This window comes from Thamnophis elegans, chromosome Z (genome assembly GCF_009769535.1).
Source record: "Thamnophis elegans isolate rThaEle1 chromosome Z, rThaEle1.pri, whole genome shotgun sequence".
Classification (NCBI taxonomy): Eukaryota; Metazoa; Chordata; class Lepidosauria; order Squamata; family Colubridae; genus Thamnophis; species Thamnophis elegans.
In genome coordinates, this window is record NC_045558.1 from 83,804,699 (window position 1) to 83,830,266 (window position 25,568).

At 47.2% G+C, this 25,568-nt stretch overlaps 1 protein-coding gene across 1 annotated transcript in view; it reads right to left on the reverse strand.

Annotated features, from left to right (window-relative positions):
• FHOD3 (formin homology 2 domain containing 3) overlaps window positions 1–25,568 on the reverse strand; it is a 285,174-nt gene that overhangs the window by 232,301 nt on the left and 27,305 nt on the right. The gene's annotated exons all lie outside the window — the stretch shown is intronic.

Here is a 25,568-nt window from a genome sequence, read left to right on the forward strand (position 1 = left end):
CAGAGAACTTACAAAAAAGCTTGGAAACATCTTAGAGAGGAGCAAATATTCAACTTCCCACTACAGTGCCTCCAGAAAAGCAAAGACCTAAGAATAGAAGCTGAAATTATGGTTTCATGTCCCAGGATTCTTCACATTCATAGATCTAGAATGAACTAAAGTATCTGTCTCAGAAGTACTACACAACATACCTGATCTAACCAAACACATCAGAAAAAAGTAAACCTTACTACTTGAAATGTGACATAAAATGTGGCATCACTTAATGGATTTACTAAATGGCCACAGCATTCATTTGCTTGATGTTCATTTGCTTAAGGCTGCTGCTGCAAAAAAAAATTGTAAAATCAGATCAGTCACATAATGACCCACTTAATGACAGACACGACTTGCAACTGCTAATCTGGATTCAATTACAATAGTAAGTTGAGGACTTACCTATACTTCACATTTTCCTCCCGTTCAATCATATCCAATTCTAGGAGACTGTCTTGACAAGTCTCTGAAGTTTTCTTATCAAGTGTTTTTAGAAGTAATTTGCCATTGCCTTCTTTGTAGGACTGAAAGCAAGCGATTGGTCCAAGCCAACTGGCCCTAGTCTAGTTTCTAGTCTAATGCCTTTATCACTACACAAACAGGCTCTCTACTATTAACATAAACATCACTATTATCATATTTCTCAGAAAATAAAACTGAGTACATGTTTTCAAGAAAAGGTTGTAATGCCAAGGACTGAGTGCAGTCTTTTCTTTTAGACTTGAAAATAAGCACTTGGGCTTATTTTCGAGCGGACTTACTTTTTTTGAGGTGCAGCAGGCAAGACTCTGACGCATCATGGACACACCGAAACCTCCAATCTGAACCTTCAGTTAGGAATGGAGGCTTTTTTGCAAACAGGAGGAAAATGGGGAGGGGAATTTTCCTGCCTGCCATCCTTTCCTCAGTCTGTGCTGAGCTTGTCAGGGCCACAGTCCAGAAAAGCTGAACTTCTGGGTTCTAGCATGCATGCACATCCCACGATCAGTTGTCTGGCGCACATGTGCACTCAGGTTTTTGTGCTCACAAAGGACAACTGATTGCCACATGCACATGTGTACCAGAAACCCAGAAGACAAACAGGCAAGGCTGTACGTGCCAGGCCACATGGCTTCATGAGCCACTTTGGGCTCATGTGCCATAGGTTCCCCCATCACGGTGCTATAGAATTTGAGCTTAGAATGAATCAGAAAATTATAATTACGTTTCCATTTTGACTGTGTTCGAATCAAAGGTAATTAAATTATTTCATTATATACAGAATTTTAAAACTATACCATAATAATAGAAATACAACTAATAGATATTTAATCTAATAATAGGAATATAAATATTAAATACTGTAAATTAAATATTTTGGCTAAGTGTTATAAATCTATACTGTGATCTAAAACTGATCGCTGAATCTAAAGCTGACTTATACTTCTTAGATCCTATTTTTTTTAAATTATCCCACCTTTATTATTTTTATAAATAACTTAAAGCAGCAAACATACCTAATACTCCTCCTATTTTCCCACAGCCCTGTGCAGTGAATTGGGGCGAAAGAGAGTGAGTGACTGTTGCAACGTCATGGAACCAGCTTTCATGGCTTATATGAACTACAACACCTGATTTCTAGCCTCGGTCTTGACTGCCAAACCAAACTGGCTCTTTCTTAGCAACATGTGTGTAACCTCATTGCATGTTTTAAATTGCTACCTAATGAAAAAAAAATCCCTTAAAATTAATTTAATTTATTTTCATAGAATTATATGGCTGAAAGGGACCTCAGAGGGCCAACTCCCTACTCAAGACATGAGCCTTATACCATCTCAACAAAATCCTCCAATGAGGGAGCACCCCAAACATGTGGAGGCAAGCTATTCCATTGCTACAGCTATTGCACTACCAGGAGGCAAACTATTTTTGCAGATCAATGCAAAATCCATTGCTCAATCCAGTAATAAGAACAATTTAATAATTATATTTTAATGTGGCTTCAATCATTTTTTAAAAAATAAATGTGGGATGGGGTGGGAAAATGTGTTTATAAATCTCAAAATTTACAGTAATTGACTTAGTTTCCAGTACATATGACAGCCAAGATAAACTGAAACTATTAAGAACAACAAGCTATCATTCATCTTCTTCATATATTTTAATAACTTGAGAAAAGTTCTGCCTTCTCCATTAATTAGATTAAATGAAATTGTCCAGATAAATGATAAGCAAATAAGAGAGTCTATCTGTAAAATAAAAAGTCTTTCACATGTAATTGTTAATTTTTTCCCCTACCTACAAATTCTTGATTAAATTACTATAAAATTTGGGCTGAAAATCTCATTTTGTGAATTTAAAAAAAAGTTTCAGATTTTATATTTTAGAAGTTTAACAAAGTTTTTAATGTTTTTAAAAATTCTAATTCTATCAATTGGCCATAGAAGTGTAAACTTATGTGGACATAAGTAAAATAATGTATGTAAAAAAGATTTCAAGCAAACAAGGCCTGTAATAGATAATTTAATTGGGCAACAAAATTTTGTTTCCTAAACACTGTCGTTTGGATTTTTGGCTGCTAATCATGAAAATAACTTGTAATTTAACCCATCATGTATTATTTTAAATCAATCTTTTGTTTTTGCAATTTCAAAGCTTCAATACCTGTCAACTATGCTGCATACTTAAAAGAAGTAGATGAAAACATGGAAGTGTTGTTGAAGAACATATGGTGCACCAAGTACAACTGGAATATCTGTAAAGATCTCAAAGGATTGGTTCTGCTGTTTGGAATGGAGGTACTGTTGTTACATACGCAAATAGAACAGTTGTGCAAGAGGGTAGCATGACATTAAAGCAAAATGGCCACTTTGAAAGAAGAGCTGAAGAAGTTTCTTGGATGAGAAGTGAAACATCTTGCAAGAAAAAACAGGAAAGTTTAGTTGCCTCTTTAAAAAGCACCTTTGGGACAACCATGATCTGGATGACTGAGAATCTCCATAGACACTTTAAAAGAATTTGGTTCCAGGAAAAAGACCATTGACTTACCTGAACAGTCGTTCTATGTGCGCTGTGGAAGCTTCCACTCATGGGTTAAATTCTGGTCTGCTTGCCTAGAGACTGAATTGGTAGAAATGTTGGCCCCGCCTCCTCTATCTGGTAGATCTACAGTTTTTCAATAGAGGCATGGCCGATCCAAGAGAAGAAATCCAATGAAATGTCAAAAGAGGCCCAGCCGCTTTGACTGCTCAACTCAAGCAGCCCCTGGAGCGGCATGATCTTCAGGCAGGGGTGGATGCTCCTGCAGCACACATAAAAGGTAAGTCAATTCAGGTAAGTCAATGGTCTTTCTCCTGTGCGCTGCTTAGAGTATTTACTCACAGGATCTGCTCAAGCATAGTGTCCTAAGGGCAGGGCTCAGACCGGTCCAGGGTCCGGGAAGCTGAATGAACCATCTGCAATACTCTTCTCCGCCCAGGCGGTAGATAGAGTAGATAGATGCCTCAGGCAAGGCAAAAACATTCAATTTATAATGCCTGACAAATGGTAACCGTGAGGATCAGGTCACTGCCCTGCAGATTTCCTCAACCAATGCTCGAATCACCCAGGCAGCAGTCGTGGCCGCACTCCTGGTGCAGTGTGCGGTTATATTACAAGGCAATGGCCTGGCCTGCCCCTTGTAAACTTTATCAACGCAGGCCTTTAACCACCGCCTTAAGGTTGTAGATGGTACTCTCTGTCCCATAGATGCAGGGTGAAAGGTTACGAAGAGTGATTCAGTTCTCCGGAAGGTTGACATCCGCTTGACGTATCGACAAAGAGCCCTTCACCCATCTAAGAGATGCCACTTCCGTTTGAGAGCATGTGTCGACCGCAGGCAGAAGTCTGGAAGAATAAATTCCAGGGCCTATGGAACCAGTAATTAACTTTTGTCAAAAAAGAATGGTCAAGTCGAAGAACTACTCTGTCAGAATGGAAAATGCAGAGATCCTTGCGGACTGACAGGGCCGCCAACTCCGATATCCCCCTGACCGAGGTAATGACCATGAGGAAAACCACATTGAGCATCAAAAATCAAAGACAGATAGTGTGCGACGGTTCAAAAGGGGAAGATGTTAGTGCTTGAAACACCAATGAGTGGGTAGCCTGCCATTTATGATTTTATGATTTATGGCCCCTTTCAGGAAAGTACACACCCTGGGATAGTGTGCCAGGGTGTGGCCGTCACTGCCAGGAAGCATCGTTGAGAGCATAAGTTGTCTACAAAGTATGTTGGGTGCGAGACCCCTGTTGAGATCGTCCTGTAAAAAGTCCAACACCTAAGGGATCAAGGCAGTCCTGGGAACCACACGCCTACTCCGGCACCTTCTGCAGAAGCCTGTACATGCAGCATTGTAATATGTGTAGTGGAAGGCAGTCTGGCTGTCTGAATTGTCTGGATGACTCATCTGGAAAAATTGTCACAAATCAGGATGTTCCCTTCAAGTGCCATGCAGCCAACTGGAGCCACTGGGGCTCCAGATGAAGAAAAGCCCCCTGGCTGAGGGATATCCTGTTGGCTGGGATCCTCCAGGTTCTGATGATCGAGAGGCTGACGAGGTCGACATACCAGGAGCAGTGGGGAGCGATGACCAAAACCTCTGCCCTCTCCACGATTATCTTGCGAATCGCCCTCGGGATGAGCGGAAGGGGACGGAACGCATATAAAAGTCCCCGGGACCATGGGCTGCAAAGAGTGTTGACCCCTTCTGCCCCTGGCATCGGAAACCTGGTGAAAAAACCTCAGAGTCTGGGCGTTGGACGAGTAGGCAAACAGATCCATGACTGGTGACCAAACCTGTCTGATAGTTCCTGGAACAAGGCCGGATGAAGCCACCAGTCTGCGTGGTCCATTGTGGCCCAGCTCAACCAATTTGGTATTTGGTATTTGGTATTTATTGGGATTTATAGGCTGCCCTTTTCCCTAAGGGGACTCAGGGCGGCTTACATTCGTAGGGAAAGGGGAAGTGCAATATAACACAAAAACAGTATGTGACTAAAATAAACAGTAAAAAACACAACTTTCATTCAGCATTCAACACTCGGGCGGGGTGAATTAGAAACTTATCCCCAGGCCTGGGGATAACTTGGATTACTTGGACGTTTGCTTTCTTGGAAATGTGTTCCTCCCTGAGGGACATCATGTGTGACTATGCCCAAATACAAAGTTTCTACACCTCCTGCATAAGGGGCCAGGAGTGGGTGCCCCCCTGATGATTGTTATGGGCCTTTGTGGCCACATAACAATCAGTGAGGATCAGAACGTAGCACCCCTCAACCAACTCCAGGAATCGTCTGAGGGCAAGGTGGATGGCCCAGAGCTCCAGCCAACTGATATTGTTCACAAGGTCCTATGGCTCCCAGCATCTTTGCACCATCTGAGACTGGACGTGGGCACCCCAGCCGAACAGACTGGCATCAGATGTGATCGTGATCCGCTCCAGTTCCCTGAACGACATCTCCGCCGCAATGCGGGTGAGATCCACCACTTGAACGAGTGGATAACCCTGGGTGACACACAGACCCTGTTTCTGCGAGGGGTGCTGCCCTCTGCTGATACAGGAGCAGCAACAACTGCAGCTGCTGAGCGTGCATCTTGACAATGCAAGATAGCTTCCCCAACAGGGTGAAGTGGTACGACAGTTGTACTGATCTGTGAGTGAGAAGTTTTTTCACCAAACTGCGGATGCTGGAGATGCGTTTCTGAGACAGGAAGACATTGCAACTCTGGATGTCAATAACTGATCCCAAGTGCAGCAGCCTGGTGGATGGCACGAGGTAGCTCTTCACTACAAACCCATGAGCCCATAGAGAGTATGGTCTGCAGGTCGATATGTATTTGCCATGAGGATGACGATTGAATTAATACATTGTCGAGATAACATTGGAGTCTCATGGGCAATGACTGGTGATGTACCGCCATGGCCACTAAAAACTTTGTGAATGTCCTGGGACAGGCTTGATATTGGCCCTGCGAAGTGGAACAACAGGTACCTCCTGTGCAAGGGATGAATCGGCACATGGAGGTAGGCTTCCCTGTTGTCCACAGATGTCAGTAGGTAGCCATGGCGGATGCATCCCAAAATGGATTGTAAGGGCTGCATCTTTAAGCGTTTGTATTGCAGATGAACATTCAGCTTTTTGAAGTCCAATATGGCTCTCCAACCTCCCGAACTCTTGGGAACCAGAAAAAGGATAGAGTAAAACCTTCAACCTTCCAATTCACTGCTGGAACTGCTCCTATAGCGAGAATGTCCAGCAGATGTCGAATCTCTGTGTCAAAAAGGCCCTTCTTGACCTGACACAGTGGAATAGGACACCTGATGAACAGTCTCAGAGGAGCAGAAATGATATGTAGCATGAGGCCTAGCCGAACCATCTGTAAAACCCAAGCATCCAGACTGTTCCCATTGGTCAATGAAATGTTTGAGTCGCCCACCAATGGGAATACCAGAGTGGGAGTCACTTGTATCTGCGAAAGGGCCGGTTTCCAGTTCCCTGAAACGGTTGCCTCAACTAGGACTGCTCTTGCTGCTGCTGCTGCGGCTGTCTACCCGATCTCTGCCTCGATCTATCCTGAGATCGATCGGTACCCTGGTAATAGGCTCTATTGTACTAGGAACCGGAGAATCCAGAGTCCGTCCGAAAGGGCTGATGTCAATAATATTGTTGTGGCCAGCGGTCAGCTTGTCAATGCATAGAAGGAAGTACCTTATGCTATTCTCCATAGGATGGGGTCCAGCACCTCGCCAAACAACTTAGCGCCCTTTAAAGGGTGCAGCTGTAAGGCACCACTTTGATCGTAAATCCACGCCAGTTGTGCAGCCACAAAAGCTGCCGGGAGGTGAAATTGGCTGCCATGGCTCTCGATGCAAACACATTGAGGGTGCATCAGCTGAAAACTCTAATGCTGCCACCAGCTTATTTACGTCCTGAGACATGTCCTCAGAGGAGAACCGCATCTGGAGCTGCCTGAGCCAGACAAGGGAGGTCCTAAAGAAAGATGCAGCGGTAGCCGCACGAATCACCCAGACAGCCACCTGATACGGCTTGTGGAAGGTGAGCTCTGCCTTGCAGTCCTCTGCCTTCAGTTCTTTGGAAACATCTGAAAGAACCATGGTCAGAGAGGCCAGAGCGGCTATACAGGCATCTACTGACAGGAACTGGAGGATCCCCTCTAGATCTGGGCCGGACCTATACAGCCAGTGATCATTGTTGCCGGCCAGAAGGACCATCGCTGGTTAGGACCACTGCCTCTGGATTATGTCCAGAAATAGCTTGGGGGAAGGGATGGCCTCTTGCTCCAAAAAAGCCTCAGAAAAGAGTTGATCAGTTTGATCCAATCCCAATGAGGACTCAACTGGAGAACCGGTGTCCCACATATTGACTATTGACCTGGCCTTGAACAGCAGTGATTTAAACAATGTGGGCCTAAAAAGTCCTGACAAGGTGGGCCGATCAGGGTCCCTCCCTCATCCTCTGATAATTCCTGCTCACCCAAATCCTCCTCACCTGCCAGCGAATCCTCACTGTGAACGGATTGCAATGGGGAAGGAGGGTCCTGTAAAGGAGCCAAAATCGCTCTGGACTGACCCAGGGAAGATATGGCCCCATGCTTAATTTCAGAGTCCACACCCTGGGATATGGTGATGGGAAGAGCTAGAAGCTGGCTCTCCTTAGAGCAGAGTTCCCTGCCATGGGGTGAAGGTGGCCTCGGGTGTAGAATGCCAGGTCTCAGGCTCAGGGCCGAGATCCAAGGCAGGCACATAGGGAGGGGAGGAATGACCCAATCCTACAGCCCTGATGTCATCAGGGGACAAGTTGCAGGTATCCCCAAAGAACTGTGGTGACCTCCGTATAGAGGGAGAGATCAGTGTCTTCATGGGCAACTCCGGGGGAACCTGATGGTTTCTGCTCCCTTGGAAACTCTGGAGAATTGCTTCTCCGATGCTCACTGCCTGCATATAGCATCTTTTTCAGCTGGCGAAAACTTGGACTTGCTCTTGGTGCCTCTGGTGGTGGACCTGCTCATCCAGGTAGACAAGGTCCTAGGAGGAGATGGGCTCCCTGGGGAATCCCCCGCTCCAACCCTGCTTGAAAGAACGTTGGTCTTACCTGAACGTGTCTTTTAGGTGATGTAGAGGGGGGGGTCACTGCAAGGTTTTATCACAGCCTGATTGGTCCATTAGACTGAGAGAAAACTTCTTAGCCTTCTGCTATCTCATTGGCTGCCAGTTTACTCGATAGCGAACAGTGTCCTTATCTGCGAAAAGAGCAAAAACAGAGACCCCAGGAGAGACCTCCAGGCCCTCCCCTGGACCTTATCTGAACTAGCTAGGGTGGGAACGTGACCCCCCCCCCTCTACATCATCTAAAAGACACATTCAGGTAAGACCAATGTTCTTTTTCCGGTGAAGTAGAGGGAGGGTCATGGCAGGGACATACCTAAGCTACAGTCCCGGGGAGGGAAGATCTAGAGCCTGGGGGAGGGGCAACTACCACCTGTTGAAGGATCCTTCTACCAAAGGACGCCTCAGCCGAGGCATAAACATCCAACCGGTAGTGATGAATAAAAGGGGTCGGGGAAGTCAAAGTGGCTGCTCAGCAGATGTCCTCGAATGGTGCCCTCATGGCCCAGGCCGTCGTCGTGGCGGCGCTGTGCGTGGAGTGAGCAGTAATGCCAGCAGGGGGAATCTGACCTGTAGTCTTGTAGCCTTTTGATGGCCTGCCTCAGCCATCTCCCTATAGTGGATGATGAAACCTTAGACCCTAGGGACCCCGGTCGAAAAGAGATGAATAAGGCCTCTGATCTATGGATCGCCAAAGTCCGCAGAGAGCCCGGTGCCAGAGTCGCTCGCCTTCATGGGACAGATCTGGGCAAAAATTTGGCAAGATGATCTCCTGTGCCCTATGGAACGGGGTATTCAACTACGGGAAAAAGGTGGGATTTAGGCAGAGGACCACCCTATCGTGATTAAACTGACAAAGGTCATCACGGAAAGAAGGGGCACTTAGCTCTGATATGCGCCTGGCAGGTGTGACTGCCACCAGGAACACCACCTTAAGGGTGACCAGTCGCATGTGAGCTATCCTGAGTGGTTCGAATGGCTCCCCTGTCAATGTCCTGAGGACCAACGGGAGATCCCAGGTGGGGAACCTATGGATAGGGGGCGGATGGAGGTTTGCACCCCTTTTAGAAAGTGCTTAATGAGGGGAGCATGAGCGAGGGTATGAGACCCCTCCCTGTCCAGGATTGCGGCCAAAGTATTTTGGGACAAACCGTCCTCAAAGCCCTTTTGAAGGAACTTCAAGACAATGAATACCGAGGCCCTGGAGGGGCCCTTGCAAATGCCGTCCAAGTGGAGTTGTATATTCTGGTGGTGGAAGGCCGCCTAGAAGCCTCAATGGTGGCAATGACCCCCTCGGACAGATTAGCGCTCCTCAGGAGTCGCTGCTCAAGTGCCAGGTGGTCAAGTGGAGCCACTGGGGCTCCGTATGTACCAGGATCCCCTGACACAAGGCGACTTCCTCCCGAGGTATCCTCCAAGGTGGGGAGACCGATATCTGGACCAGGTCTGAAAACCACTGTCCCCTGGGCCAGTAGGGGGCGAGTAGGATCACCTGGGCCGTTCCCTGACTTTCTTTCTGACTGTCCCAGAAATGAGGGAATGGGAGGGAATGCATAAAGTAGGCCCACCAGCCAGTGGCTCCTGAGAGCATCCATGCCCTCCACCTCTCGGGACCAGAACCTGGAGAAGCGGGGCAGCTGGGCGTTTCTGGGTGTGGCAAATAAGTCCACCACTGGGGTGCCGAGCTTCTGGCAGACCTTCTGGAAGGAGAACTTCAGGGAGGAGGTGCCACTCTCCGATGTCCAGGGTCGCTTGGCTCAGTCCGCCTGGTGATTTGTCTCTCTGGAGATGTGATCTGCCACTATGGAGGCTAGGTGTTGCTCCACCCACGAACCCAGTCTCAGGGCCTCCTGCCACAGGGCCCTGGAGTGCGTTCCCCCATGACAGTTTACGTGTGCCTTTGTGGCCATGTTGTCCGTTAGTAGGAGGACATGTTTGCCCTGAAGGTGATGCTTGAATTGTTGGAGTGCTAGCCACGCCGCCTTTAGTTCTAGCCAGTTTATACTGTGGCGGAGATCCGCGGCTGATCACCGATCTTGAGCCATGTTGGAGTCCATCACCGCTCCCTAGCCAAAGAGGCTTGCATCTGTTGTTACAGTTACTCTGTCCGGCTCCCAGAAGGGCCCCCCCTTTTGCACCACTGGGGACAGCCACCACAGGAGGGAGGAGCAGACCTCTGATGGTAGTCTCACAGTCCGGGTGGAATTGCTCAATCACCTCTTCTGGAGGGGGATCAGGACCCACTGGAGGGGACGTAAGTGCAGGCTGGCCCATGGAACTATCCCTATACAGGACACCATCTTGCCAAGTAGCTGAGATAAGGTCAGGATGGAAACGGACTGTCTTCTGCGGACTGAAGCTATTAATTGGTGAAGACTGGCCAAGCATTCTGGGGAGAGCTGCACTATCCCTGCCTCTGCATTTATGATAGTCCACAGATGAAGAATCTGAGTGGAAGGGGACAGATGGCTTTTTGGAAAATTTACAGAGAACCCCAGGGACTGGAGGCAATGGATGGTGATCTGGAGGCTGCGTTTTGCCTGATGGAGGGAACCTGCTGAAACTAACATGTCGTCTAGGTAGCATTGGAATCTCACCGGTTTCAAGCATAGGTGAGCCGCCAATGCCGCCAGGACCTTCGTGAAAGTGCGGAGGGCGGAAGCCAGACCAAATGAGAAAGCCCGGTACTGGAAATAGCATTCTCCGTGGGAGAACCGCAGGTATTGTCGTTGTGCCTGAAGAATGGGAATATGTAGGTAGACCTCCGTCAGATCCATGGTGGTCAGGAAGTCCCCCCAGCTGATGCCCTGTAAAATGGTCTTTAAGGATGACATTTTGAACCGTCTGTAGACCAAGTATTGGTTCAGACATTTGAGATCCAGAATGGCTCTACAACCCCCCGAGCTCTTGGGGACCACAAACAGGTGTGAATAGTGACCTTGCCTGCGTTCCTGGGGAGGAACTTCTTCCACCGCCCTGATCTTGAGGAGGTGGTCTACAGCGAGATTCACTAGATGGCGGTGCTCCAGGTTCCTGGATGGAGGGAAGGTCCGAAAAAGTCTCGGGTGGTGGTGGAGAGAAACTCCAGTCTCAGGCCATGGCGAACTGTGGCCCTGACCCAGGCATCTGTGGTGATCCTGTCCCACTGATCTGTGCAAAGAGCGAGGCGGCTGCCTATAGGGTGACTCGGGTTTGAGTCATTTCCCCCAGAAGGGACGACCCCCCCCCCCGAAAGGGCCATTTTGACTGAGGTTGGTATCTGTTGCGGTCCTGGTATGTGGACTGCTGAAACTGCTGTCCTGCCTGAAAGATTGGTACCTAGCCTGGTTATCGTGGTCAGGGCCCTGAACGAGGGCCTGCGGTAAGGATGGGGGCGAGACTATGGCTTCTTGGCCGAAGAAGGTAATACCTTCTTCTTGTCTTTGTTTTCCACCAACAGCTGTAGGGCGAGGTCTTGACTGAGCTGGAAGGTCTGAGAAGGCCTGGTTGAGGCTGTAGCAGAGGAAATTCAGTCGCGCGCCTGGGCCTCTCCATGTGCGGTCCTCAAAATGGCCACTGGAGCTCCGTCAGAAGAAGGAGGCTGTGACTTGGTCTTCTAAACGCGCCAGCTCTGATCCGCTCCCTCCACAAGATTTTAATGGCGGAGAGAGCCTGTAGCGCGGGTGCGGAAAGCCCCAACAAAGCTCGACGGGCAGGCTACCTACGCAATGCGCTCGGTGGCTCCTTGAACTCTCAGCGCTTGGGAAGCTTTCAGATGAGCCGCCTGATGCGAAGGTGGCTCCGTGGCTACTACTAAAGCCTGTCACCCCCCGAAAAACAGCCCAGGGCCCCTGGCCCACGGAGGAGAGAAAGGAATTGCCCTACGGGCCCTCCCCACCATATTAGGACAGCAAAAACTGACCATTAGGGCACAGTGGAGATGTTACAAGACATTTTGAATTTAGTAATAGCCAATAAATCGAATTTAGAGAGAGAGAATAATTTTCTACCAAAACGAAGATTGTTTCCTACCTAGAGAGCCAATATTAACAGTCCTAGGACCAGAAAGACTGAGAGGAAACTGGGAGCCAATGAGATAGCAGAAGGCTAAGAGGTTTTCTCTCAGTCTAATGGACCAATCAGGCTGTGATAAAATCCTGCCGTGACCCCTCCCTCTACTTCACTGGAAAACTAGCCCATTCTTCCATGAACTAACCAGAAAATGCGAGAGGGGTTTAGGTTGGGAACTAATAGCCCAAGGTCGGGAAGGTGAGAGCAGATGGAAATGGGCCGCCTACTCACGAACCAACAGCCGAGAACTCAGTCACAGCGCGAAGCTGTTAACACTCAAAGTTCCGAAGATCGGAAAGAAACTCCACAGTCTCCAAGTAAACGAAAATGAGCTCCGAACTCAGCTGTAACAACCACACTGCTTCCTCACTGCTGTTGAGGTTGCAACTGCCAACAAAATGGCGCCAAGCCACCCAGTTACTTTTGGCATGCTATTGAAACGGCTGTGAGATTCAAAAGTGGTGGCAAACAATCTGGCCGTGACAGTGGCACATGAGCTCTCCAGCGCCAATGATGCCCACATGGCTCTAGAACCCAAGTGAAGAAAGCGGACCAATCTCCCTACATTGAGGTTGCCTGACAGGACGGGCTGGGAAGGACCCGAGAGCAGCAAACCAATCCTTCTGCCTCCCAAATAGCCGCTGGTCGGCTTGGGCTAGTCTGAGCAATCAGGCAGTAACACCCTGGCTGCGTGGAACAAGAACAAGTATGGGGGTGGTTCTAGCCAGCGGGCCAGGAAAACCGGCAGACACAGACACAGACATGCAGCTACTAATTAAAGAATTGAAGAACCTACCAGTAACAAATGTCCAATATTCCTATATCCTTGATAACTAAACTGGAAAAATATTGATTACATCTCTATTAGGAAGACTGAATTGAAAAACTATAGGTCTACTGGATAGAGGAGGCATGGTCAACATTTCTACCAATTCAGTCTCTAGGCAAGCAGACCAGAATTTAACCCATGAGTGGATGCTCTAAGCAGCGCACAGGAGAAGAAAAATGTGCTACATCAATCATTTATTGATCCACAAGATATTTTTGCCTCCAATCTCATAAAACTCAGACCGATTTTAAAAAATTGTGAAAACAATGAGCAAGGAAAATGAAGATTTTCATTATTTGAGACAGATGTTTCCAATAACTAAACTGAAGATTAAGGAGAACATTTATTTTGGTCTACATATCAGACTCATCATCAATGTCAAGTGTCTGAAAACTGTTGGGGAGGACAGAGAAAAATCATCTAAATGCATTCAAGGATTTAAGCGTTCACTGACAATTTTCTTGGCAACTACAGAGCATCAAACTACAATCAGCTGGCTGACAAGCTTCTTGTACTATACAAGACCATAAAGTGCAACATATAACTGAGGATTCATTTTCTGAATTCAGATTTTCCCAAAAATTCTAGGTGCAATCAATAACAAACATGGTGAAAGGTTTCATCAAGACACTGTCAAAATGGAAAACTGGTATCAGGGCAAGTGATATCAATCAACACTGGCTAACTATTATTGCACACTGCAGCAAGAAGCTTTGGATACCAAGTACAAACGAAAAATCAGCAGCAAATATTTTTGGCCCTCTTGAAGTCATGCAACTTGTTGAAAACATGTGATTCAATATAATATAGTAAAGTTAATTTCACATTTCTCAAGATTCCTACATGGTATAGTCATTCTGAAATTATTTATATTTTGTTTGAAGAGGTTTATTATAATCAACAAGTTTTTTTTATGAAGCAAAACATTTGAAAAAAATGTTTCATATTGTTTTAGGCAAGGCATGATTCTCTAGCTGTGAGTATTACATTTCACTGGCTATAAATAAATTACAGTACTTGGGCAAGGCTTGCTTAATTGCTAATTTATGGTTCGTTAAGGAAGCTGGCTTCCTTTGAACTTAATAAAATCATGGAATTGGAAAGAAGCCAATCATGCCACTCTAGTATCCAATTAAGCATCTTCAACAAATGGTTGTCTAGTGAACACATCCAGTGAAAGGAGCCCACTACTATTCTGGTTCATTTGTTCCAAGACTGTTCTTACTCCCCTCCCCCCAATGTGCTATCAGAATGTGTCTTCCTATAATTTAAATCCATAAATTTATGTGAATTCTGAAACAATGGAGAAATTACTTAGAACTTCTGCTGCATGACAAGTTCTACAATTTCCTCTCAATCTTCTTAAAGCTAAACATTTCAAAGTCCTTTAGTCTATCTACATGGGACATAGGTTCCACCTAAGGTCTACTTTCTCAGGTCATTTGGTATTCCAATTTGTTTTCTCCTTCTTAAAAGCCCACAACTGAACACAATACTCAAGACAGGATTCTAATTAATGCAGGTAAAGTAAAATAATTATTTCCCTGTGATTTAAAACTATAACACTTCTAATACAATCTAAAAATTCAATTATCTCCTTTTTAATAATACCATACTGCTACCTCATATTCAATTTGCTACTATTTCAAAATTATATCAAAACTACCATTAACAAGTCAGATATTTCACAGCATATACTTGTGCTCATCTGAATGAAGCATTTGCATTTGTTTCTGTTATTTCAGCCCATTTCTTTAATCTAACAATACTATTTTGAATGTGCTTTCTTCTTCTAATAAATATTCCTTCTACTTCCTCATCCAAATTATCAATAAAATTTTTGAAGAGTAGAGGGCCCATTATATTTCTGATCATATTTACATTAATCTGATCCTTCAGACCTACTATTCTACCTACTTTTCACAAATTGCATGATACTTATCCTGATAATGGTGAAGAGGAACCAAAACAAGAGCTGAATAGTTCTATCTTTTCTTTAGTACTGTAAACATGTTTTGTACTCCTTGACCAGATGGCACCTTCATTCTCCCATTTAATTTTGCATATAAAGAGGCTTTATATGTTTTTGTTATTCTTAACCAGATTTTGATTTTTAATTTGATTCAAAAGATTCATTATAATGATTTTAATTCCAGTTCATATTCTGGTCCTTTTTATTTTCTATTAAATGCCCCTTTTTGTTTTCAGAATCTCACTAAGCTTTTTGCAGTCACTTTAGCTTCCTCTGATGTCAACCTTCCCTCCTCTCATCCCACTGGAATTATTTGCAATTGTCCTTTTAGGTTTCCTTTTATTTTTAAAAAACTCAAAAGCATGTTGAGTTTATTTTCCTATTACTTCCTTCTACCATGGGTATTAAATATTGTTGCCTTGAATTTACTAAAAAAAATAATTAAAGCCAAAATATGTCTCTAAAACATGATGCTTTAGCTTGACTAAAAATCACGAACATCACTATAACATAATTACTTTCGCCTATGTTCTTAGTGTTAGCATTTCTATTTCTGCAACTAAGGGTTATACAAACATTAATAACAAGTCAAGAATAGATGGATCTCAATAGCTAAGAATATATATAGCTCAAGATTAAACTGTGGAGTCCATGGTGCTCTCTGAGCTTGGTTATTTGCTTGCAGATATTCATTATTCAACAAGCAAACATAATCATTATTAAGTTTGGAATTCCCTTCCTTTTTTTTAACTAAGAAAAGAAACTATAGCTCCCCCAAAACTGGCAGAGCAAGCTACTAAATACCCTGGGCTACAAGGAGAAAGCCTCGGAAATGAAAGTAGCTTAATTTTATCAGAATTGATTCATTAATAAAGGAAAACTAAGTCCCGAGTATTAATTGGCTCCAGTATTCAAGATACAGCTTCAGGCCAAATTGCATCAAAATAATTCAAAATTACCGGGGAGATGTGTGATTATGCTCCATAACTTTTCTATAAAATTTGATTATAGCAATGAAAATGATGCCACATGAATCATTATAAATTTATCTTTTTATTGATACCAATAACATAACTTATTCCATTCATTTATTGGTTTTTCATGTAACATTTTCATGCTTTTTGCACAAAAAACTGACAAGCTCCAACATCGTATTAAACAACAAGGTTCCATCTTTATTTGGTATCTAAATTATGCTTTTTGACTTTTTTCTTGTGAACGGCACTGAATCATCCCTGGGGAGATTCCAGTAGCAGATAGCCTTTGTATCTTTTCGCCATGCCTGCAGTATCATGGTGGAATTTCTTCCCATGCTCATCATTCATTGATCCATAGTTCAAAGGGAAATAATCTAAACGAGAATGTAAGAAATGAATTTTCAGTGATATGTTTGCACCAAGTGTTTTGTAGGACCTAAGCAAATTTTCTACTTGTATTTCATGGTCATCTGCCTTGCTGTTCTCAAAGTGGAGATAAATGTATACACTTCCACATGGTACCATTTTCATTGTTCTATTGTACTTTATCTAGAAGTTAAGAGGCATCATAATCATTAAGATACCTCACTCCTTTGTAGGAAAATACTAGCCTATATATGTGAAATACATCTTATAAACCAAACAGCACCTTTATCACCTGTTCTTTTTTAATTCATCTAATCAAAATATGTAAAATTAACACATTTTATATCAGAGGTCAATACTTTCCCAAAATTTGTAGAACAGTGATATAGACCGTTGGCTTACTTGAATGGTTGTTGTGTAGGCACTGCGGAGTTTCCAAGCACGGGTTACTTTCAGCTTGCTGCCCAAGGAACTGAGTTTTAAAATTGATTGTAGCTCCGCTTCTTGGTTGCCTCAGAGGCTCAGTTTCGAAAAACGAAGAACATCCATAGTCCATAATTCGAACCAGTGAAAGTTCAAGTCTAAGACATGAGGTGCAAAAGGCACACTTTGCCCCACCTTAAGGGTGGGTTTGGACACTCCGCAGTGCCTAGAGAATGACCATTCAGGTAAGCCAACAGTCTTTCTCCTAGGCGCTGCTTGGAGTGTCCAAGCACGGGACATGCCAAAGCTATGTCGAAGTCGGGAGTGAAGAACTGCCGCGGTGCTTGCCACGACTCTCTGCAAAACTCTCCTCCCAAATGATGCCTCAGTGGAGGTGAAAGTGTCAAGTCTGGATGGAGACAGGGCAGACCACGTTGCAGCACAGCAAATTTCTTCAACTGGCGCGTGAGTAGTCCAGGCGGCCGAAGTTGCTGCGTTCCTCGTAGAGTGTGCAGTAATACGAGGAGGAACTGGTCTGGCCTGAGTCTCGTAGGCCATCTTGATACTGGCCCTGAGCCAGTATCCTATGGTAGAGGACGTGACCTTCTTTCCCATGGAAGCAGGTTGGAAATAATAAACAAATAATGCTTCCGACTTACGAAAGGGAGCGGTCCGCTTCATGTAAATGCGCACCGCCTGCTGAACGTCCAACTTGTGCCACATTACTTCCCTCTGGTGCCGGGGATGCGGACAGAAGTCCGGAAGTATCACCTCTTGCGCCGTGTGGAAAACGGTGTTAATCTTCGGGACGAAGGCAGGATCCAAACGTAAGATGACTCTATCGGAGTGGAAGATGCAGAGGTCGTCTCTGACTGACAAGACGGCCAGCTCCGATATCCTGCGGGCCGAGGTGATGGCGACCAGAAAAGCAGTTTTAAGGGTGAGGTGGCGCAGACCCACCGTCCGCAACGGCTCAAAGGGTGGCGCTGCAAGCACCTGCAATACAATAGTCAAGTCCCAGGTAGGGTACCTATGTATGGGGGGCAGGCATATGTTGGAAGCCCCTTTTAGGAAGCCCTGAACCTGGGGATGTCTAGAGAGTGGAAGTTGAGTGTCAGTGGACAGAATGGTGCCCAGGCAGCCACGTGTCTACGGAGAGTGTTGGGCACCTTGTCCTGCAGAAATTCCAGGACCTGAGGGATGGTTGCGGACAAAGCCACTAACTGATGGTTGAGGCACCAACATGAGAAGGCCGACCAGGTTGCCTAAATTCTGATGTGGAAGATCGTCTAGAAGCTTGAATAGTCTGGATGACTCTGTCGGAGAAACAGTGGAGCCTTAGGAGGTCCCCCTCAAGTGCCAGATGGCCCACTGCAGCCACTGGGGCTTTGGATGTTGGACGGTCCCATGGCTGAGGGAGATTTGCTCCTGAGGTATGCGCCACGGCCGGGACACCGACAGGCTGACCAGGTCGGCGAACCAAGTCCTCCTCGGCCAGTGAGGAGCCACCAGAAGCACCTCTTCCAGTATCTTCCTGATGACCTGCAGAATCAGAGGAAGAGGAGGGAAGGCATACAGTCAACCTGGAGGCCAGCGGGATCTTAAAGCATCTATACCCTCCACCCCGGGGCAGTGGAACTTGGTGAAAAAATGGGGGAGGTGCATGTTGGCTGGCGAGGCAAACAGGTCGACCACCGGGTGGCCGAATCTCCGGGACAGCTAGCAGAACAGTCTCGGGTGCAGCTGCCATTCTGAGTTCTGGATGGTGGTCCTGTTGAGCCAGTCTGCCATCACGCTGTCCATGCCGGAGATGTGGTCTGCTCAAATTGAGGCCAGATGTCTCTCCGCCCAGTGACCCAGGGCTCCGCTTCTGACATCAGGGCCAGGGACCACGTGCCGCCCCGATGATTGATGTAAGCTTTGGCGGCTATGTTGTCCTTCAGAATCAGTACATCGCAGCCCCTGAACTGATTGAGGAAATGGCGCAGGGTGAGTTTGGCCGCCCAGAGCTCTAGCCAGTTGATGTTGTGGGTGAGCTCCGCCTGCGACCAACTGCCCTGGACTACCGAGGTCCCTAGATGAGCACCCCAGCCGAAGAGACTGGCGTTCTCCGGTTCCCTGAACCGACTGCCCTTGAGGAGGGCGTCCGACAGTCACCATCTGAGGGATCGGAGGACCTTCGGGGGCACCCATATCACACGTCTGGAGTTGCTGGCCTTCCTCCTCTGGAGAGGGAGCAGAAACCACTGCAGTTCTCGCATGTGCAACCGCGCCCATGGGACCATCGCAATGCACAATACCAGCTTCCCCATCAGCTGTGAGAGGGAGACGATTGACGCTGAACCGGTCGAGCGGATACAAGTCGTGGCAAGTCTCGGAGTCAATGATCGTTCCGAGGTGCTGGATTCTGCAGGTCGGGGTCAGGTGACTTTTGGCAAGGTTGACTGAGAACCCGTGGAGCTGCAGGACCTTGATGGTGGTGTTCAAGTCTTTGCGGGCCTGCTCCCTGGATGACGAGTGGTTAAGGATGTCGTCCAGGGAGCATTCCAATCTCACGGGAAGAGACCGGAACCGTGCAGCCACAGCGGACAGAAGCTTGGTGAACGTCTGCAGGGCCGCTGAGAGTCCGAAGGGGAGGGCCTTGTACTGGTAATGGTGGTTGGCGAACTAGAACCTAAAGAACTTGCGATGCGCCAGGTGGATCGGAACATGCAGGTACTCTTCTTTCAGGTCGATTGAAGTCAGCAGATCGCCCCATCTGACGCAGCCCAAGATGGTCTGGAGCAACTGCATTTTGAAGTCTTTGTACACTAGATGTTTGTTCAGCTTCTTGAGGTCCAGAATCGCCCTCACACACCCACCCACCCCTGATGACTTGGGGACCAGGAAGAGGATGGAATAAAAACCCCTGCCTTCTTGACCCGTGGGGACCTCCTCTATCTCCAGGAGGTGTTCTATCTCCGCCCTCATCAGTTGGAGCTTGTGGGCAGACCTGGGGATGGGGCAACGGAGGAAGGTACTCGGGGGAAGGGACAGGAACTCCAGAGTCAGCCCATGGCGGACCGTGTTCCCGACCCAACTGTCTGTCGTGGTCTCCTCTCACTGGGCGGCATAGAGCTGGAGATGGCTGCCTATGGGGGGAGCCCTGTGACGGTCACTTGGATTTCCGAAAGGGCTTGTTGGAATAACCCTCTCGGAATGGCTTGCGGAACCCTTGCTGCCTGCCTCTGTCCCTAAACGAGGACCTATCCTGGGAGCGATCCTGCAGAGGAACGTAGGCGCAACCGGAGCCACCAGAGGAAGTGGAGGGCTTGTTGTTTCGAAAGGAATTCTTACGAAAGGGCTGACCCTTACGTTCCTACTTCTTAGTGACTGGGGGAAGTACTTTGTGTTTATCTTTGGACTCAATCAGGAATGGGTCCAAGGCATCCCCAAAGAGCTTTTCTCCTTTGAAGGGAGCGGAAACCACCTTCCATTTCGCCTTCATGTCAGCCTGCCAGTGGCAAAGCCACAGCAGATGCCTCGAGGTGACTTTCGAGGCCAGGGCCCTAGATGAAAATTTCGTGGCCGCGAGAGAGGTGTCAGTGGAGTACTCCACGGTGGGCAATAATCTTATTCACGTCCTGCCTAGTCCTGGAATCTCCTGCCGGAAGCCCAGCTAGGAACTTTCAAAGCCAGAAGAGGGCTGCCCTGCCAAAGTAGGAAGAAGACATAGAAGCACGCAGTCGCCAGGTGGGTCTTGTAAGCCGCGGATTCCGCCCTCGTCCTCCACCTTGAGCCCTTCCAGCAATTCTGAGGGAAGGGAGGAGGGAGAGGTGAGGTACATGATAGGATGTCGTCCACCTGGGGAAGCTTCAGAAGCTCCTCCAATGGGGCCTCCATAGTGTACAGCTAGTCCCAGTTGGGCCCATTGCCGCTGAATTTTGTCTAGGAATAATTGAGGGGCCAGGACTAAGTCCAGAGGTGGAGACACCTCCTTAAATAAGCCTGCACCAGGGTCCTGGGGCCCTATGGTCACTCCAGCGCTTTGCTCAGATGGAGTTTTGGCTAGGGGAGCTGGAAGGCCCATCTGGGGCCCGTCTGCCCGGACCTTGGTGAGAATGGTCCTAAACATAGCAGGGTTGAAGGCCCTGAACTGGTGGTCTGCTCAGGGGCAGGGTTCTCATCATCCCGAGAGAACCAGAACCTCTATCTCGGCCTCCTCCAAATCTGAGACTTCGCTAAGGCCTGTTGGGGCAGGAGAAGACGCCCTAACCTCAGAGCTTTTGGGGCATGCAGTATGGCTCGCAACGGTTTTGGGTGCCACAGAGGCAACTTAGCCACCAATTGCAACATGCCATCAGAAATACTCCGTGATATGGCACGAGCCACAACCTCCGCCATGGCCTTAGATAGCATGGCCTTCTGACCCTGAGGGGCAGGGGCTCCAATTCAGAAGGAGCCAAGGATTCCTCCTCAGCCCCTGAATCTAAGTCCTGAATCTAAGTCTGCCAGGGAGTCCACAGCCATAGAATGAGTTGGTGATCCCAGAGATGCCCTAGAACAGTGATGGCGAACCTATGACACGCGTGTCAGTGCTGACACGCGTAGCCATTTGGGGTGACACGCACAGGATTCATCCCTAAGGTGACCAGACGTTCCGCTGTTGGGACGCGATGCATCTGTAGCGGAGGAGCGGGATCCCGAGGGAGGCTGTTGCAGAAGGGCGAAATCTGAGATTTCTTCGCTTCTGCGGCAGGATAACATTTGTTCTTTAGAGGAAGGGGGGGAGAGACCACTACAGTTGCATTTCTTTTCTTGCTGGGGATTTAGAAGTCTTATGTTCACTTTTATTCCCGGGAAAAAAAACAAACCCGAGCCTCCGCCGTTGTCCAACCCTCGCGTTTCCTGGCAAGAAATCCATCCCCCATTATGACGAGGTACGCTGGCTTTCGATTGGTAAGGCATCCTCGGCATCCCCCGGGTGATCTCCGGGCCCCCGGCTTCCCCATCTCCTCTCCTATGGGGAGACGTGCATCATAATGTTGTAAGCCGCCCGGAGTTACCTGTGTGTGAGGTGGGCTGCCCTATGCATTTGCGTTTGTGTGCTGGAGAGAGAGTAAAAAAGAGAGGGAGAATTATATTAATTAGAAGCAGTGGTGGCGGACGTCGGCAGCGACTGTAACGACTGCTCGGGCGAGGTGCGGAGGAAGAACGGAAGGTCCCTCCCGCCCGCGACGACGGCTCCAGCCATGGATGAGCAGGCTGGCCCCAACAACAACAACACACTGCTCTTGCCGCCACCTCCGGATGGGAAGTAACCACGCCTGTGCGGCCCCTGTGCTGCGGTGGGAAGCGAGTCTGCAAGGCGTGGTTGCTTCCCACCCGGAGGTGGCGGCAAGAGAAGCGCGTTGTTGTTGTTGTTGTTGAAGACGCTGGGGCCAGCCTGCTCGTCCATGGCTGGAGCCGTCGTCGCGGGCGGGAGGGACCTTCCGTTCTTCCTCCGCACCTCGCCCGCACGGTCGTTACAGTCGCTGCTGACGTCCGCCACCGCCGCTTCCCTCGTCCGTCTCGATTGCTGGAAGCAGTAACAAACGGCGCGTCTGCTCCGCTGTCAGCGCCTTGACAGCCACCCCAGCCGGCGGCTACCGGGCCTCGCTGGAGTCAATTGCAAAACCGCGTTCAGCGCTTTGAGGACCTGAGGCATCTTGGGAAATGCAGTTCCCTATCGGAAAGAATGGAGTAGCTGCGAATTTGTAACAACAGAAGATAATAACTTGGTGCTTCGCAGGTTACGAAAATCTCAAGTTTGATTTGCACACTGTTTTTTAAAAGTTAGATAAAGAAATTATGCTGTGAAAGCGACTAGAAAGCCTCCCCTCCCCTTCCTGTGTGCGAGAAAGGGAAGGAGAGGAAGGAAGGAGGGGGGGAAGGAAAAGAAGAAGGGAGGGGGGAGAAGATGGAAGGAGAAAAGATGGATGGAAGGAGAAAGAATGGGAGGAGAAGGAGGAAGATGGAAGAAAAAAAGAAGAAAAAGAAGAAGGGAGGGAGAAAAGAGGGAAGGAGGTAGGAAGAAAAGGGGAAGAGAGGGAAAGAGCAGAAAGACAAAGAGGATGAAGTTGATAGGAAAGAGGAAAGAGGAAGGAAGGAAAAAAGAAAAAGGGAGGGAGAGAGGAAAGAAGAAAAGATGGAACTAGAAAGGAAAGAAGGGAGGGAGGGAGGGAGGAAAGGGGAAGACAGGGAAAGAGCAGAAAGACAGAGAAGGTGAAGGTAGATAGGCAGAAGGAAGGAAGAAGGAAGAAATAGGGAAGGAGGGAAGGAGGAAGGAACAGAAGCGAAGAGGAAGAGAGAAATGGAAAGAGCAGAAAGACAGAGAAGGTAGATAGGCAAAAGAAATGAAGCTGAAAGAATGGAAGGAGTAAGGAAGAGAAAAGGAGGAAGGGAGTGAGTGAGGAAAGAAGAGAGGATGGAAGGAGAAAGGAAGGAAGAGAGGGAAAGAGCAGAAGACAGATAAGGTGAAGGTAGATAAGCAAGAGGAATGAAGGAAGAAGTGAGGAGTCTCGAGGAGAGGGAAAACATTTAGTGACCAGAGTTACAATGGCATTGAAAAAAGTGACTGATGAACAAAGAAGTTACTAAGCAGGTATGTTAAATAATTTGTTTTTGGTTTATTAAATACAATTATATTGCAATTATATATTTTTGTAGTTTAAACTATAAATTGCGCAAAATTATGTTTTTGTCGAAGTGACACACAACGCGAGTTATGCTCGATTTTTTGCCGATTTTTGACACACCAGGCCAAAAAGGTTGCCCATCACTGCCCTAGAAGGATTGGGGAAAAACCCAAAGTCCTCGCTGCCTGGGCCTAAGGGTGACTCCCCTTGCTGGAAATCACTTTTGGGAGACCCACCCCCGGATTCACTAGGAGTGGGGCCCTCTGGATTCTTGCGCTGCGCGGCCTGGGCCTTCTAGAATTGTTTCTCCAGGGCCTTCTGCCGGCACATCACCATTCTTTCCTTGGCCTTAGAGGCCATCCCTGCTTTACGCTGATTCTCCCTGGGGGAAGCGCCCACCCCAACACCTTTGGCCATTGGATTGGGCCTACTTCGTTTGCTGGGTATGGGCCCAGTCAGGCTGCCTCCTTGCTTCTCTTTGTTGCTGTGCTGAGGGCTGATCTGCTTCTCCATACTGCCAGTAATCGGAAGGAACAGGCCTGATGAAGGATGGGTCTGGGCCTCGCGTTGGGCCTTGAGAAGTATTAGGCCTTGAACGACAGATGAGGCCTTAGTGGAGCTGGCTGCTGAGTCAGCCAAGCGCCTGCAGATCCTCTTGAGGCAGGTAGGAAGGCTGGCTAGGCTCAAGTTCCCCGCAGCCGCTGGTCTGAGACAGAGGAGGGCAAGAGCCTGCCTGGCCACCCAGTACGAGGCCCTAGGTTTAGGCAGGAGCCAAAAGGAACGGAACACGCCAAATTTGGCAATCCAAAATGGCGGCCGTTCGCATGCATGAGAATTGAGCAGTGACGGGGTTTCAGGGAGCCTAGCGCTCCTCGTGAGGGGATCCCTGGCTACTCAGCTCGCCCCTCAGGCTCAAGGGCTGCTGCCCAGAGCACCCCGACCTTATGAGTAGCCCAGAACAGCGCCTGGGCTGTCAGCTCTGCACAGGGCCTGTCCCGGTGTTGTGGAGGCAAACGGAGTGATCGGAGGCTTGATAACAACAGAAGGACTGCAAAATAAATACAAGGCTAAATACTAAGCTAGAAACGAAGAAATAACTCTAGGATTAGGGGTCCAGCTTGCTGTACAACGACTGGAGTCCCAGAAATACGTCCTATAGGGCGACTGAGTTTTTTGACACTGAGCCTCTGAGGCAACCAAGAGGCAGAGCTACAATCAATTTTAAAACTCAGTTCCTTGGGCAGCAAGCTGAAGTTAACCCGTGCATGGACACCCCAAGCAGCGCCTAGGAGAAAAACAGAGTACACTTACTTGCACTTTATATTACCTGACAGGAATCACCTGGAAACAAGACTTGACAAATGGATATTCTTTTGCTTTTCTTTAAATTTCTCTGACTTAATTCTTCCGAAGTCTAACAACTTTAACTCTAACAAAGTCCAAACAACTTTGAACATAGTATAAAAAGTATAGAAAGGTCTAAGAATGGTGGAAATCAAAGGGATAGGTTGATTTCCAAAGTATAAGAGGAAGATGCTTTAACCCCCATCTGACTTCTTATCCTCATTCTCCTATAGTCAAATAATTACTTATTACAGAACTGCTTCTATATTAAAATCAAAATACCAATATTGAACAACCTTTTTCATATGATTAGAGTCTTGGGCAAAACACACTGTCCTTATTTAAAATTAGAAACTGTGGTAAATGAAAGGAAAGTTAAGGGAACTAATGAAAAAAATATCTGGATTTAAATACTACTTTCAATGGTTTTTGATGAATTCAGACTGTTATTTTATGCTAGATGTTTTTAACCAGGATTCATCAACATAACTTTAATTAATTAATAATCAGTTAATAAGAAAATAAAATTCTATGTTCACAAATTTAATTCTTGTCCTTAATCAACTGAAATCTATGTTCCTCAAAATTGTTGTTTTCTACCAATGTTTTAACTTTTATTCTATAAACCTTGGGGCTAATTCCCCAATGAAAAGATTTGAGATATTATAATTCTGTAAATTACTCTGACTTTCCTAGATAATCTTAAATAGAAGATACAGCTTTTGTGCTAGTATTGTCTACTCTTTCTCAGTCACAGAAAAAGTTATC